Source organism: Talpa europaea, assembly GCF_964194135.1.
Source record: "Talpa europaea genome assembly, chromosome: 2".
In the NCBI taxonomy this organism is placed as follows: domain Eukaryota; kingdom Metazoa; phylum Chordata; class Mammalia; order Eulipotyphla; family Talpidae; genus Talpa; species Talpa europaea.
Genome location: NC_140068.1, coordinates 58,311,433 through 58,327,860, shown reverse-complemented (window position 1 = coordinate 58,327,860; position 16,428 = coordinate 58,311,433).

The following is a 16,428-nucleotide window of genomic DNA, read 5'->3' as shown; positions in this document are numbered from 1 at the left end:
ATGGTTCTGTAATCACTTTGGGTGCACAGTCTGTAAGAAAGATGACTTTAGGAGGATGGTTTTCCTATCTGGTGTTTCTAGATCCTGGGAATCTGAACGATAATGACAGCATGATCATTCCTGGCTTACCATGGGGACATCTAAATGCCATTGCACTTACTTGGGCTCAAGACAACACTTGTTTTTCAATATGGATTTCTAAAGAGTTTGGTTTTTGTTTTTTTTTTTTCCCACTTGGTCTTTGGTTTCTAACTCCTCTGGTGTATCAAAGTCGTTTGGGTTCATTGTCATGTCTGTCTGCATTAATTAAACCAATTAAAAGGAAAAACATCACAAAGCTAGTCACAAATGGAAAAGATCTACAAGAACCTTGACTTGGGAAGACACACAATGCTTTGCTTTGCTTTTACTGAGTACTAAATGTCCTTGCTGAACTAAATTAATTTCAAGGCCAAAGTATCATTTATAAAAAATTGTCAGACAGGACTTCCCCTGAGAGCTGGGCATGTTTTATTATTCAGGAGGTTTTGTTTAAGGGCCACTCTCATGGTACATGTTGGAAAGTGTCTTGGCTAAGAGTTCCATGGACATGCCATACATCCTGATGGCAGCCAACTCTGCTACCTTAAAAACATTACCTCACTTCTCTGGACTTGGGGTCCTCATTCATAAAATGTGGAATGTTCACTAGAATCATACTCTCTTCTCTGAGATCATAAATTCCATCATTCTATTCTGCCAGTAAGGTAAATAATGCATTTATTTAAAATTTTTTTAATACTCATGTGAAACATTTAAAACACACAGAAAATTAGAAACAATATAATAGCTATTTACCTTCCATCAATATTTAACACATCTTAAAATTTTGCCATGTCTCCTTAGAATTTTATTTCTTTTAAAAAAGAAAACAAGGCCTCCCCGGTGGCGTAGCAGTTGAGCACTGGGTTGCAAAGCTGCCTGCAGCCTCTGCAGCTTCAGTTCCATCCCCAGACGCCCGCAAGGGTCCCACATGGTGCAAGAGACCTCTCCTGCTGCCCGCTGCTCCCCTCAGCAGTGTATTTCGTCAGTCTGCCTGTTCTGCTCTCCGCTCTGGCTCTGGTGAATTCTCTCACCCTCCCATGCTTCTGACTGTACCCAGCTTCTGACTGTGCTTGTATAAATAAATAAATAAATCTTAAAAAAAAAAAAACAAGACAAACACATTTGAAGCCCTCTATTTGAAGATTTCCATGATCTCCATGCCCCAGGAGCTTAGCACTATCTTAAGACCAGCACTTTCCATCTTTGTTTGTAAACTTTCACAACATGTGCATTGATAAACTTTGTGTGTTTTCAATCTTATATAAGTGATCTTGCACTTGATACTCTTAAATCCTTCTTTCTTCTCACCTTAACTTCTGAGAGATTTAGGGTCTGTATTATCATTAATCAGCTTGTTAAATTTCTGTTGAGAGTTTTTCTCATACCAAGTCCCTTGTCCAAGTAGTCATTTTTTGTTTTCTCTTGGGAGTTCATTTTGATTTATATTCAACTCCATTTAACTATTTGCTCTTCTTTGACATTACCTAAAAGTGTACAGTCTTAATAAAGGAAGGGCAATTCTCATTTGAAATTCTGGAACTTAAAAATTAAATGAGAGTAACAATTATAGAAAAGTATACCATTTTTTATAATTAATTTTCTCTAAAGAATCCTTAACAACAACCTCTAGCTCACATGTCCATAGAGAGAACATTTCTACAGGGTGTAGAATAAATAACAATGCTTTCATTTCATTTGCAACCAGAGTCCTTTGGGAAGACTCACAGAAAGGTTTACTAAACACTTGGATGGACTGGTAAATTTCTCATATTTATTCATCAACATTGTCTTCTTATAAGGCAAACACCACGGAAACTTGTGTCTTGCAGGGTGTCATAGAAAATGCCAGCACGTAATAAAAGGTGCATGATAATAATAATAACAGTTACAGATCTGGATATGAGGCATCTGGAAAAAAGATTCAGATAAATCAAGGCAATGTTCACCTTTATTTGGACTAGAATCACATACTCTATTATTATCAGACCAAAAGAAAATTAGAGTCAGCATTATTAAATCCCCTTCAGCTAAAACTGAGGAAGATAATGACCACTTACTTTGAAATATCTCGCACTAATATCAGAGTATAAAGGAATAGTCCAACATCCAGTGGAAAAGACAACTTTCTGTATTTCATAAATATCACTGCTGTGCGGGTACTGAGAGTCCAGCTATTTGATAAAATTATATGTCCACTGAAAAAGCAAGCAAGGCTCTGAACTCTAATGGAGAGAATAATATTAACCATTTTATTAACCATTCAAAGAAGATATTGCTGTCAGACAGCAGAAAACATTTCTAAGGCAGATGAACTACTCTGCATCTGAAATAATGAGCAAATTAATTCCCCATTTGGGGCTCCTCTACCAGACTGGTAGCTATCCACCTGGGAAAACGGTCCTTTTCTAAGGTCCTAAGAGACTGGAGACATGTGAGAAAACTCAGATTAGCATCCAACAGAGTGTGTCAGACCAAAGCCTCTTAGTTGTGATGTTAAACTACATGCCACCCTGCATCTGAGACTCCAAAATCAAAATTCAAAAAGAAAAGATTCTTTGAACGCCTTTCTAGTTTACTAAGAGGGTATGATAAAATGCCTGGGGAAATCAGAGATGATAAAGAGAATTTCTTCAACATGAAAAATACAATCTTTATATGAGGCATTGTTACTGATCCTCTAGAAAATAACAAAGGAAAGTCCAACATCAAATTCAGACCTTGGTCTATTTCCCCCCAAATTATCTCAGTTCTCATCATTTATAGCTGCACAAAACAGGCATTTCACAGCTGTTCTTAACTATTGGAAAAACTATCACTTAAGCTGCTTAAATATTATATTGATGTAATCTCATTTACCATTACCCTAATGGTAACTAACATTTATTGAGCAATTCCTTCCTAGAAGGTACTGCCTCCTTGATAATAACCCATTTAAGGTGGTTTTGAGGGGACCAATAAATAACCCAATGAAAATTGATCTAAGCAAAAAGACCACATAATAGAAAGTCCAAAAGTGGTTAAGGGTATAGCTTGCAGGATGACTCAGTGACTGGAACTGATTTCATCTCTCACCTTTCCCCAGTTCCTCTGTCTTGGATTAACTCTATCCTCCACGTGGCTTGTTCATTTTCCAAGTTCCAAGTTCAAGTTCCAAGTTCCACTTGGCATCATCGAAGTTCCTAGAGCTCTAGTTCCTAGAGCTCCAAACCTTATTCTTCTCAAACTGAGGCCTAACAGAGAGAGGGCCTGCTTCCATTCCTGTTATCACAACAAAAATCTCTGGTTCTGAGTGGGTCCCACACTTCTCCCTGTACCAACAGCTGAGTCCAGGGAAGCAGAATGCTGTTCTCTTCAGCTCTGGTTCCATGATGCATCTCTGAGTGGTAATGTCAAGTTTCATCCTAGCACCTGGGCTAAGAGCTAGGAAAAGGCTGATTCCTTGAGAGAAATTCTGGAGGAAGGATAAGGAGATACTGGTTAAGTACCTGATACAAAATGTGTAAGATAGGACAGAACGGCTGTCAATATTTCTGGGTGAAGGAAATAACATGGTACAAAAGTATGGTGGGAAATAAACATGGTTTCTGTATAAGGAGAATGAATTCATAACCTCAGCCAAATACAGCAAATGAGCTGTGGAAGACAAGACTGGATAAGCAGGATATAGATAAAATGAGGCAGGCCTTCAATTAGACTTGGACATTTAGGCAAGATTCAATAAGCATTAGAGTCACTGTATAGACCTGGAGAAAGAAGATAAGAAACAATTGTGAGAAAATGTGTTTTTAAGAATGATGGAAAGTTGGATGCAGGAGTGTGATTCAGAAACATATAGGTATTAACTCTGCCTTAATTAATGCTCCAGCCTGAAGTCTTGGCCTTGTTGATGCTGAGTTTGGCTTAATAACAAGGAGAACCAAGGGATGTTTATAAACATTCCTTTAAATGGAAGCACATAGATTATTGGTATGGATTTTTCTGAAATATTAACACTATTGAAACTGAAAGGGCCTCATGCTTTTATGATCTAGAAAGAACTAGACAGTATTGCTCTCAGCTCCAGTTTCTATCAGGATCTCAGGGGCCATGAGAAGTTATAATAGATAGGTTCTGTGTGTTTCTCCCTGTGTGGTCTCACTGACTCCAATAAGATTTTGCATCTTTGGCTTTTTAAAAGTAGGATTTCATGTATCTCTACAATGGAGGGTGGTGTAGCAATTATGTTGCAGGGAGACTGCCTGTGTGTGATGTAAGGACCCTTTTCCACCAATTCACACCACAAAAACAACGTTATAGTTGGTGACAAAAATCAGATTGGTACAAAGATCCTGTTACCATTTTGTACTTTGGAAGGGATGTCAAAGCTTTAAAGATAGTATAGAATTTTCTTGAACTATTAAAAATAAATCTACCATACAATCCAGCAATTCCACTCCTTACAATTTTTCCAAAGAATGCAAAAACACTAACTCAAAGAAATCATGCATGTGTTCACTGTAGCACCATGTACAATATATGGAAGAACATAAATGCCCAACAAAGGATGACTGGATTAAATAAGATATGGTATATATATATGCCATGGAATACTATGCCACCATCAAAAAATAAAAAATGATGAACTCCTGCCATTTACAACAACATGGGTAGAATTGGAGGGGATTAAGCTAAACAAAATAGACCAGTAGGAGAAAGATAAATATTGGATGATTTCACTCATATGTGGAATGAGGAGAAACAAAACAAAGGAACTGATAGAGGCCACTAGAAGAGGAGGAAGTTGAGAACAAAGTGGGACGGGGCCCAATGGTATACGATGAAAGGACATGGGTGCACTAGGGTGGGGGAGGGGGCTGGGGTGATGCAATCTGAGGTGTGAACTGATTCCTCTCAATCATACACAATGACGTCAACCAACATTACCTCAAATAAGTAAAAAAAGAAGAAAGAATAAAGGAACTATGAGCAACAAATACCTGGAGATATATATATATATAGACCTTGTAGTTCTTAAAATGAGACTATGAAATTTTTTAAGGAAATTGTGAGGGAGAAACATTAGTGAAATTCGTGTATTTCTTTAACACCCGGTGGATAATTTTGAGAGCCATTTCTGAGGATAAGATGTGCCAGGGCTTCCTTTCATGTCTTCATCCAAGTAGGACAAAATGACGTTGGAACAATTGAAGATCCCCAAAGGTAAGGGAGAATTATGAACAAGGAGGTTTCTTTTCTCTATCATCTGAGGCCATTATATGAAGGACCTCTTAAATTCCCACAACAGAAAATTGGAAAAATGATGAAGTTTTGGAAGTCTAAAGGGTCGAGAACAGACAGACCTGGGAGTTACTTTAGTTCCTGTCGCTCAACTGCCACCACCAGAGGGGTAACAAAACAAGGGGGATTAAGTACATTCATGAGAAAAACCACATCTTTATTGATCTTTCCCCAAAAAATGGCCAAGTAGAACATGGGTCCTGATTTTAAAATCTGAACTATGAGCAATTTTTTTCTAACCACATATGCAAAATAGTTCCTCTGGCATGCAAAACTGACCTTGAGACAGGTTTGGACAAATGCCCCAAGAACTGATTTTGTGCTCTGAAGTTTCACATTTTTTTCTTACCTAAGAATACAATATTCTATTAGCACAAAGGTACATAATCACTTTATGAAATTCTCCTTGAAACAAGTATGCATATGTCACCCTGCACAATAGCATATTGGGATGCCTGGGCTAAATGTGGAAGGAAAGGAGTATAAGGCGTCATTTTCAGGATGTTCATGGTTTCCAAGAAGACTGAATTAAAATGATCTCAAGACAATTCAGCTAAAGCATTAAGTATCTAACTTCTATGTTTTAGACATGCTTCTGTTTGAGGCATAAATGAATTTGTTGGATCAGAGCCATTGGAGATTGGGGAAGCTGGCAGTGTGCCCAGGATCTCCAAAGCACAAAATCTTAGAAAAACAAGTGTTTTTCCTTTCTTTTTGGTCACCTTAGAATCTCGGCCACAATTTCTTTGCTATCTGAGTTTCTGAGCTAAGGAGGGTGATGAGATAGCTGCACCTCCCTCTTTTCATCAGCAAAATTTGGGGGAACTCTGTGGAAGGTGAATATTCTAGAAGTTGGGGGAAATGTAAAATGGAGAGAATGAAACAGAGGATACAGCACTGAGAACTGGAAAAAATATCAGTTTTTATTAGAAAATGCCTCTTATGGAGAGAGTGAGCAAAGGGAGTTGAGACAGAGGAAAGAGAGGCCACTGGAGAGATTGCACACTGTTCATTTCCTGGAATACTAACAAGAGGAACAGGGAGAGAGCCAGATCAAGTGGGAGAGTCTCCAGCCTTGCCCCCAGTAGAACAGGTCTCTGAACCCTCCCCACCACCCCATACAAGAAAAATTGAGATGGCAGCCCCTGCCCAGTCAGGACCTACCCAAGATGAACAGGCCAAGCAGTGAGTCAGAGGGACAGCCCTTGAGAATTAATTGACAAGGAGGTGAAGAACTCCCAGGTTTCAATGAAAAGAGTGCAGTAGAGAAAACCGCATGTTTCAGCTGTACTACCCTTAGGTGGAGGTGTGATGAGCCCCAAACTGGGCCCCTCCCCTTTACAGGGCCCTCTATAATGGTTCACCAATATAGTGCCTGATCTAGACTGTCTGATAACAGCAAATGCAAAAGCATATATACACATCTGACTGGTTGCCAAGGGCCATGGGGTGGACTTGAGCCAAATCGATATGTAATCAAGTCCTCAGTCAGACCAAACCGTTAATGCATCTGAACAAAAAGGCAGATACTTAGAGTCCAAGGGCAGCTGACTCCATGACCCTAAAAGACAGGGGGCAAAAATAATGTTCAGGGGCCCTGGGACCCTGACTCTGTGACCTAGGAGCCAAAGGCTTCAAGAATGTATGATCACCCCGCAGAAGCATGGCTTCTCGAGGACCACCTTCAGCAACGGTGATGTGAGCTCAAGTCTGACATCTGTGTAGCAGTAGGAAGCAGTGGATGTGACACTGTGGAGGTAGCTGGATACCCCATCAAGAAATCTGGGGCCAAAGGAAGACACCCAGAGATAAATCACCTCTTTCTGCCTGAGTATCCCACTCATAATGCAGGTCCCTTCCTAAGACTTAGAATTCTTGTCTGATCAAACCAGGAACTGAATGTAACCTGGCTGTGTGAATCTGTTGGAAGGGATATGGAGGCTTAGGAAGACCTCTTTTTTGCCCATCTCTAACCCCCTGGATACCTTACATACCTTATCTTGGAAAAAATGTTCACCTAAACAGAATGAACAGGACTGTAATTCCTGGAGCAGGAAGTTACAAATTTCTGGGTTTTGTCCTCTAGCCACTTGCAACATAACACTACTCACCACCACCTAAAGTGCTTCTGTGTCTTTGAAAAGTAAAGATTAGCTTACAAATATTTTTCCCTTACATCTCACAGGAAGTTGTGAAATTTAACTAAAAGACACTTATGATCTCTGATGAAAGGTAGTCATTAAGCATAATTGTTATCATTACCTGAACTATTTTTACTTCCCTCATTTTATATATACATACATATATATATATATATAGTATGATGTGTTCCACCCAGCTCCAGAATTAGCATTTTCACCCAGTTGCGCACATATCTCAGTGCCTGCCCTGGGCTAGAAGGTGGTGATTTCAAAGGCTTGGGTCCCTGGGCACTAGACCGCAGGGACACCCTGGATCCTCTGCTCCTATAGGTGACACTTCCTGGCAAGCAGAAAATTTCATTCCAAAACAAATGTACCAATAGTTGGCTTGCTGTGGGTACAATTAGTCACTTTCTCAGAATGAGGAGCAAAGGGCTAATTGTTCTGCAAGTGGACAATTGCTGCTGTAATTATTAGCCCCTGTAATTTCTCATCCATACATAATTGCACATGCGGACGAGGAGAGCCTGGGCTGTCTTCTTGCAATTCCACCCGTGAGGCTTCTCATTGTTATGCTTAGTTTTTTTCTATTTGTATCGGTCACAGTTGGTTGTGCTTTTCCATGATTATCCTTTTTTGCTCTGTAAAATACCAATGCAAAAGCAGTTTTTAAAAAGTTTTCTAGAACAATTTAAATACTGAATCAGCCCTCGAGTCATTTGGTTTGTGTTTAATGTTACGTGAGTACAAAGGCAAGTTTCTGACTGAAGTTTATAGACTCATAGAAGAAAAAGAAGCTAAAAATGGCTCCTCAGCACCCTCTGCCTCTAGTCTCTCCTCCGTCTCTCCCTGTCCCTACTCTTCTCAAAGTCTCCAAGGGAAGGAATTTCACAGCCTCTTTTTGGAATTTCACTTCAATGTTAGATGTTTTAACTCTGAAGTGTCCAAGTTTTGTATGTTCCCAATTCGGCTCAGGAGTTCTAGGAACACCACGGGGCAGTAAACTTGTTGCTAGTTTCTTTGAACATGGTGGAATCAAATTTGCAGCCAGAAACGATCTTGCCAGGTTCATGAGTCCATCTTAGCTTTCCATGGGGAGTTTTAGATTAAATGCTTTTGGAAACAGATGATCTTTCTTATGAGGCATTTGGCTAGAATCCACTCAGCTTCATTCTCTCTTCATCCCCAAACCCTCAGCTCATGGCAAAAATGTATCCAGGTGATAGAGGAAGCTCTGGAACCCTATCTCCTTCCAATTTGCAAAGTCACTTGAGAACCCCTGGTACTGAAGGGCACCCCACTGTCCTTTGCTTCTGGAGCATAGCAGGGTGTCCTAGACAAATAAGCTTCCCCGGCACCCGTGGTGCTGCAGGCTTCTTCGCAGATGAAAACTTTGAATGTGCAAGAAAATTCTTTTTGGCTTTGTGAATTCTCATAATGCAAGAAGTCACAAAGCTGAGTAATGCTGGGAAAGGCAAAATTGATTTAAAGGATTTGGGAGAATAATGCCACTAGGCACCCCTTTGATTTTTTTTCTCGTTCTTTCACGAATTCCAAATAACCCTGAAACATATAAAATCTACCTACTGAAGTTGAGAAATAGGCTCTGGTGAAATCATTTGCTATTAAATGTAAACCTGCCTGTACATAGGGAGCAAATGTGGGCCTACATAAGCCCGCAGATCTTTTGACAGCCTCAAAATAACATTCTGTTGCTTCCAACCTCATGATCCCCAAAAGCTATGACCTGAACCCACCCCCACACCTAGAATGTTAACAGCCACTGCCGAGATCATGCACTGCAGTTCTAGCACCAAAATCCCCCTTTTCCTGCTCATACTGAATAGACTCCTAAATGTGCCACTTTTGCTTTTATGAGGATGCATTTGCCAGTCAGCCTCAATGCAAGCCTGAGTGCTTCCACAGCATTCATGAAAGGGGTGGGAAACTCAAGAGCCTTATTTTTGTCCCTAATGTTCACCCCAAAAGGAAATGTGCTTCTTAATAATAATAGAGGATGTGACCGAAAACATTGGCTATATTTTTCTGTTCCTAGTTCATTTGCCAAGGCTGATAGTTCCCATCAGAGCTCTTTTAGAAAGGCTAAAACAGTTAACCTCTTTCTCACTTGCCCTGCCAAACGCCAAGGTCTGACAGTTTTTGTTTAGGAAATTCAACTGAAGACCAGACTCTCCTCCACTAGCACACAAACCAAATGAACACATAATAATGGTAGGAGCTAACATTTACTGAGCCATGCTCTGTTTAGCACTTTACACATTAACTCATTTAATCCTTGAAGCAACCCATGGAGGTAGGCCCATTAGAACCCCCATTTTACCATTGGGGATACAGAGTTATTAAGTAACTTGTCCAAGATCACACAGCTGGTGAGTGATTCTGCTCTAGAGACTCCCTTCCTGGCCACTCTCTGATGCCACCTCTATCAGTGCGGCTTCGCATTTTAAGATGATGTCAACTGACCCATTGCCCTCTAATCAGTGTCAAGAGCATCAGATTGAAGGCAAGAGCAGTGCTGGCTCTCCCCCATTCCTTAAAACCCAGCCTCCCCTGGAGGCTCCTGCTGTCATTTAGCTTATTTGTGGTTGGCTGGATTTCTGACTTCCAAATCAGAAATGCTAAAAAAATCTTGGGCCCTGGTCCAATACAGGTTCTTCCAGGTTCACTTAGGCATCTCTGAGGAAGCTTACAATAGAGCACATGTATTAGACAAGATCATTATCAGATTATGTATCTAAAGAAATAACAAGCAACACACAGGAGCCAGTCGTGTCAGATTTATAATCAGCAGGCATTTGTCACTGATAGTCACCCAACTGTAGTGCTCATTGCTAATTTTCCACGAACTGTGTGATGCTAGCCAACAAGAAGGCAGCTGTAGAAAAGTCTTGTTGCCATGTGCTTCAATCTCTTGTGATTTGGCCCAGCTCCACATACCATATAATAATGATTTTTCTTTTTGGCTGATCTGTGAATAGATATCTTTATTATTTTAAAATAAGTTTTCAGGAGGTATTAATCCTTGTATAATTTGTTGCAGTCTGGGGGCTTTATTGACAAAAGTTAATACTTTCCAAAAAAAATTGTTTTTATTCTGATAAAATTCTCTATCCTCATTTGTAATGCCTTCAGTAAGTTCTGTATAGAGAAGGAGTTGAAAATAGATTTTGGCACCAAACAATATTCTATAACATCAAAATGCTTCCTTCATGTAAAAAAAAAAATGTCACTAACAACTTTTTTCTACACTCAGTTTGATAAATGGGAGCTTAAGAAAATATACAAAGAGATCCAGATTTGTGTTCCACATGTTTTCCTGGGTGCATGTCCAGTCACGATCCTTTTCCTCCTCCTAAGTCAGTGGAACCACCAACCACCCTAACTGATGTGCGCCCAGCTCACCCATTCCCAGCTCAAATTCTGTTCAAAAAGTGGGTCCAGAAAAATTCCCTCTACTCTTCCTGAGTATAGAACAACATCATTTTGAGTGGAATTAATAGTGGCTTTTAATTATAAATTAATTTGTTAGTTCAATGTAATTTTTGGCCATTGAATGTGTTCCTCCTCAAAAGAAGCTTGTAAGCAATATGTAAAACATCTTCCTGATTCCCCGGCCTATAGCCTTCCAAGTTCTCTTCTCTTAACTAATATTGTTTCTCTTCAGAAACAATAATTAAGAAGAAAGCAACAATCTACCTTTAGCTTAACCTTCATTGGTTTTCAACTAAAAACAAAAGGAGAAACTCCCAACATTTGGCTAGTGACCCGGTCAACCATTCCCCTTGACAGGAGAGTTTCAACAGGCGTTACAGTTCTGTGAGGACTGAGGGGCAAAGGTTTTGAGCAGTAAACCCTACCTTCATTCTGCCTTTGGCTTCCCTCTGGGTCCTGAAACGGTTGTATCTAACCAAAGGACCACAGATCATGGAAGATTATTTTTTCTGCATACAAGCAAAAGAAAGCACAAAGCCCAGGTTTGTGAAGAAGGCAATTTCCAGCAGTACTTTAATTAAGTGTTAACCTTTCTGGAAGAATTATAAATTGCATTCGAACATAAACGTCAACCGACGACATTTGAGACCGGAGCTGAACTTATGTAATGTTTCCAATAATAAGTGTGTCTATTTAAGATGTCAGTTAAAAGTTCAAAACCTTGATATGTGGGTGCCGTCAAAGAGAATGGTTAGAGCCACACATTGGGGTCCTCAGGGAGAATTTCCAGGTGTTGACAGATTTGGACCAGAATTGAAGCTGACTTTTGGTTCTGAAGAATCTTTTTTTTTTTTTTGCCATTCTCGGGGGCCCCCCAGATGCTTGGGGAAATCTTAATAATACTAGATGTGTTTACAAGTCTGACACAGTCAATTTTAGAGTCAACATCTATAACGCTCTTTTCACTTTCCTTAATAAGCTGATAGCCCCTGACTGACATCCCTTCACCTCAGTGATGCTATTGCTGCTTCTAATCTCCCAAACTCCTTTCATCCGCTTACTGGTAAGAAATGATTTTGCTTTCCATCTGGCTGACAGATGCCATAAAACGAACATTACTTTGTCAGCCCTGAAGTCAGGGCACCAGTAACTTCCACAGGGACAAAGTTGATAATAATCTCTTGGTATAAAATTGTCTTTTAGCGAATTAGATAAATATGAAACTCTACATTGTCAAGAGCATCACTCAATCTGCTTTGCCCGTTTTGACAGCCCATGAAGCAACACACGGGGAGCGCCTAAGACGTGGACATTTGTTTCCCGGCCTGTACTGCCTGCCACTGTCCCTCACTTCATTCCAGGCAACAAACTTGCTCCACAAAGCACTCCTTGGCCACACTCAGACTTGAGCAGGACTGACAGCCCTGAGCTGGGCCTGCCTCTCAGGGGCAGGCTTTCAAGTTCCGCTCTGAAACCTGCTGACTCCAGGGAATAAATAATTCATCTCATTCTGGTAATATCTCTTTTTACAGAAATTTCTGTGACTGAGCTTTGACAATAGCAATGTTAATTATGTTTGTTAATCCACAAGAGTAATAAAAGCTAGGAACGGGAGAGGGAAGCCCCAGCATGACTCCAGAATATAATTTCACACTGTTATCACAGTTAACATCGGAAATTATTTTGACAAAAGGAAATAAATGGATTTATAGGGTCTCTGAACCAGCAATTGCTGAAAGAGTCCAATCGATACATTCTGTTTCAAGCAGAATTAGTCCTGGCTGGTCAAGTCAGCACCTGGTCTTCTAGACTTTCTCTCAGAGGCCACTTCCCATTCTTAATTATACCAGAAAAGACTCTTTCCTGTGGGTCAAAACTCTCTCTTGTTGCAATTAATACCTTTTATTTATGTGGTTTTCCCTTTCCCATGCTCTCCATGAGCTTCTGGGCCAGTCTCCTTGCCTCCCCTACTCTATTGCAAATATTTAGAAGTATTTAGGGAGCATTTCACATAAATTTGGCTCTGTGCATGTACTATTTAGATCATTCAGATGCCATCTTGTCCTTTAGGAGTTTTAAGATTTAAGATTTAAGATTTCATGAATATGCAAACACCAAGGAGCAGTCATAACAAAGTCTTGCATCGGTTTCCATTGCGCCTTCAAAAAAAGCAAAAGCCCACTCAATAGTCTTCAAAGTCTGTTTAACCTGCTCCCCCTGACAGGCCCCCATACATGTGTGTACAAATGCTTGCACACATGTACCCCCCCCCCACACACACACACACACTGACTTTTTTTTCCTATGCTCTCCTGGCTAACCTGATTCCATAACATTCATTGACCTCGGACCAACTCCTGCCTCAGCACCTTTGCACTGGTCCTTTCCGTTGCCTGGAACTCTTTCCCTCCAGATGTCCACTAGGCTGGTTCCTGCACTTCCTTAACATATTTTCACTGAGGCCCACCCTGACTACTTGTGTTATACTGCAGCCACACCCCACACCCCACCCCCACCACACACACCTCCTCATCCCCAACTCTGCTCTATGATTTTGTTCTATATTAGCCACTTTCTAACATGCCTTATCATTTATAGTTATTATCTTCATTCATAATCAGTGCCTTCCCTAGATAAATATCAACCATTGCATCAGATATTTTTGTTTGTTTTCTTCAGTGCTGTATCCCTAGCACCTAGAGCAGTGCCTGATACATAGTCAGTACTTAACAATGTTTGACTGTGAGATCAAGTCACATCAGACAAACGATGGACTTCCTGGGCTTCAGCAGAGGAGTGAGAGGAGAGGATTGGTGGGGGTATGGTCCACACAGGTTAGCTGGCTATGGTGGTAGGAGCACTAGCCCCACGGAGCAGGGAGCACTGGGCAGCCTTTCCAGAGAGCTGGGTCTTCCAGAAACCTCATCTGCCTCCCTGTGGCCCAAACACTGCTGTCTCTCAGCCTTCACACTCTACAGTTTCTCATAACAAAACAGCTTCACTTATGGGCTCTACCCAATCAGGGTCAGTCACAGTGAGTTTTCTAAGCACAAATCCTACCTTTCACTCGACACATTTTCTTAGAGCTCCTGCTTCATGCCAGGATGTTCTAGGTGCTGGAGATATAGCAATGAACTAAACAAAACAAACAGCCCTTGGGAAAGTTACAATCTAGGGGAAGTGGCAGACAATACACAAGCTAAAGCAAAGCCTATACTGTTAGATATTGCTGCGGAGAGTCCTGGATTTTGTGTGCTTAAAACCCATCTTTGGCTCTATCCATTTCTATAAAACTCACGCCTCTTATATCTGGGCACAGACAACTCTTCATGTCCACTCCTCAGTTTGACGCTCCCCCTTTTTTTTTTTAAACAACTTCTGGGTTTTGCTTCTTTTTTTTTTTTAAGATTTATTTATTCATTTACATAAGAACCAGGGTACAGGCCAGATGTGCAGGAGGGTGAGAGGATTCACCAGAGACAGAGCAGGGAACAGAACAGGCAGACTGATGAAACACACTGCTGAGGGGAGCAGCAGGCGAGACAGGAGAGGTCTGCCGCGCCCTGTTGGACCCTCGCTGGCCGGCTGGCCGGGATCGAACCGGCGCTGCAAAGGCTGGGACAGCTTTACAGCGCAGCGCTCAACCGCCTGCGCCACCAGGGGAGGCCCTCCAGTTCAACACTTTCTAATTGCACTTCACCTTTCGGAGCATGAAATTTCATAGTTCCTGGTTTGCACCTGGTTCTCTTATACATCTTTGTCTTTGCACCTGCTGTTCCTTCTGCCTGGGGTGCCCTTCTCCCTTCTTTCCCTTTCTTTGCCAGTTTAATCTGAACTTACTAGTAACTTAAGCAGTATATCTTCTAATGGTCTTTCCCTGTCACCCCCACTGCAATGCCCACCTCCACCTCAGTGATTAATGCCCTTTTTTCAGTCTTTGCCACCTCACCAGGAATGCCTCCATCCCAATACTTTCCTCTGCAGGTTGTCCCTGTCTATTTCCCCACGGCTGGGGAGATGTTTGACCTTCCTATCATGGATGGATGGGTGGATGGATGAGTGGAAGGAAGAAAGGACAGATAGATGAATAAAAAACTGAATGGATGGCAGGAAGTTGTCATGGACTGACTTGTGTCCCATTCCAAATTCACATGCTAAAGTCCTAACCTGCAGTACCTCAAAATGTGACTATATTTAGAACTAGGATCATTAAGAGGTAATGATGCAACATGAGGCCATTAGGGTGGGTTCTAACCCAATATGATGGGTGTCTATTCAAGAGGAAACTTGGAGATAGACACGCAAAGAGAAATCCATGGGAGAGGACAAGTGGAGGCTGATATCCTCCCTTCGATCCCTGCAGTCCCTGTGGCTCCAGCTCAGTTTCTTTTCTCCAGTTTCCCACAATGCCTATGACATTCTGATTCTTCCCAGCAGGTCCCAGTCTTCTCAGTGTGCAGCATGAAAGACTCTGCCTTTGACCTCTACAGCTCGCTCCTCTCGTAGTCCTCGGCCCCCACTTCCTCCCATAGCTGACTTCTGTCAAGGCATCTTCTGATTCTCCAAGAGTTGTCCCTCCCGTTTTTGAAAACTTTTTCCATCCAGGTCCTTTGAAAGGTCATCCTGCAAAACTGAACCTCTATACCCATTAAACAAAAACACCCATTCCTTACCTACCCCCAGGCCCTTGCCACCACCCTTCTTGTTCTTATCTCTGAATTTGACTTTTCTAAGTACTTCATGTAAATGGAATCCTACAGTATTTGTCTTTTGTGACTTCACAAAGCATTATGTCTTCAAGGTTCATCTATATTTTTGCATGTGTAATACTCAGTAATATGCTACCTTATGTACATAGCATATCTTGTTTATCTGTTCTGTCAATAAACACTAGTGCGGCTTCTACATTTTGGCTCTTGTGAATAATGCTGCTATACATGTGCGTACAACGAGTTTGGCTTTTAAAAGGATATTTTTAGGAGTTTATCACTTTAGATGGCTTCACTCCAAGTTCCCAAGGACCACTCTGCTCTCTACTCAGTGCCACGGCAAGGGACTAATCAGGACGTGGTTGGGTTCCAGTCTGAGGAAAGAGAAGGAAATTCAGAAGAGAGGAAGAGACAGGCCCTCAGGGAAAGAGGGGGAGTAGAGAAAGCATTTTGCAGAGAAAAAAAGCTAGACAGCCTTTCCAGCTCCTTCGAAGCTAGTAGTTACTGATGTAGTCGCACAGCTCAAGCCCTGCACAGTCACCCTGCAGAGATCAGGAATGAGGGGGACTGGCTTACCTAGGCCTTGGCCCAAGCATAGGATTTATTCACTCTGAGGCTAGTGTCTTTATTCACACAAAGACACAACAGAGCAAAAGGACAGTCCGAACCTCTCAGCACCCATCTCTGGACTGATCCACACCTGTGCCCAGCTTTAGCCCTGCCAGCCTTTGCTCTGGCTCATCAAAGCCACATCCTTGGCTGGT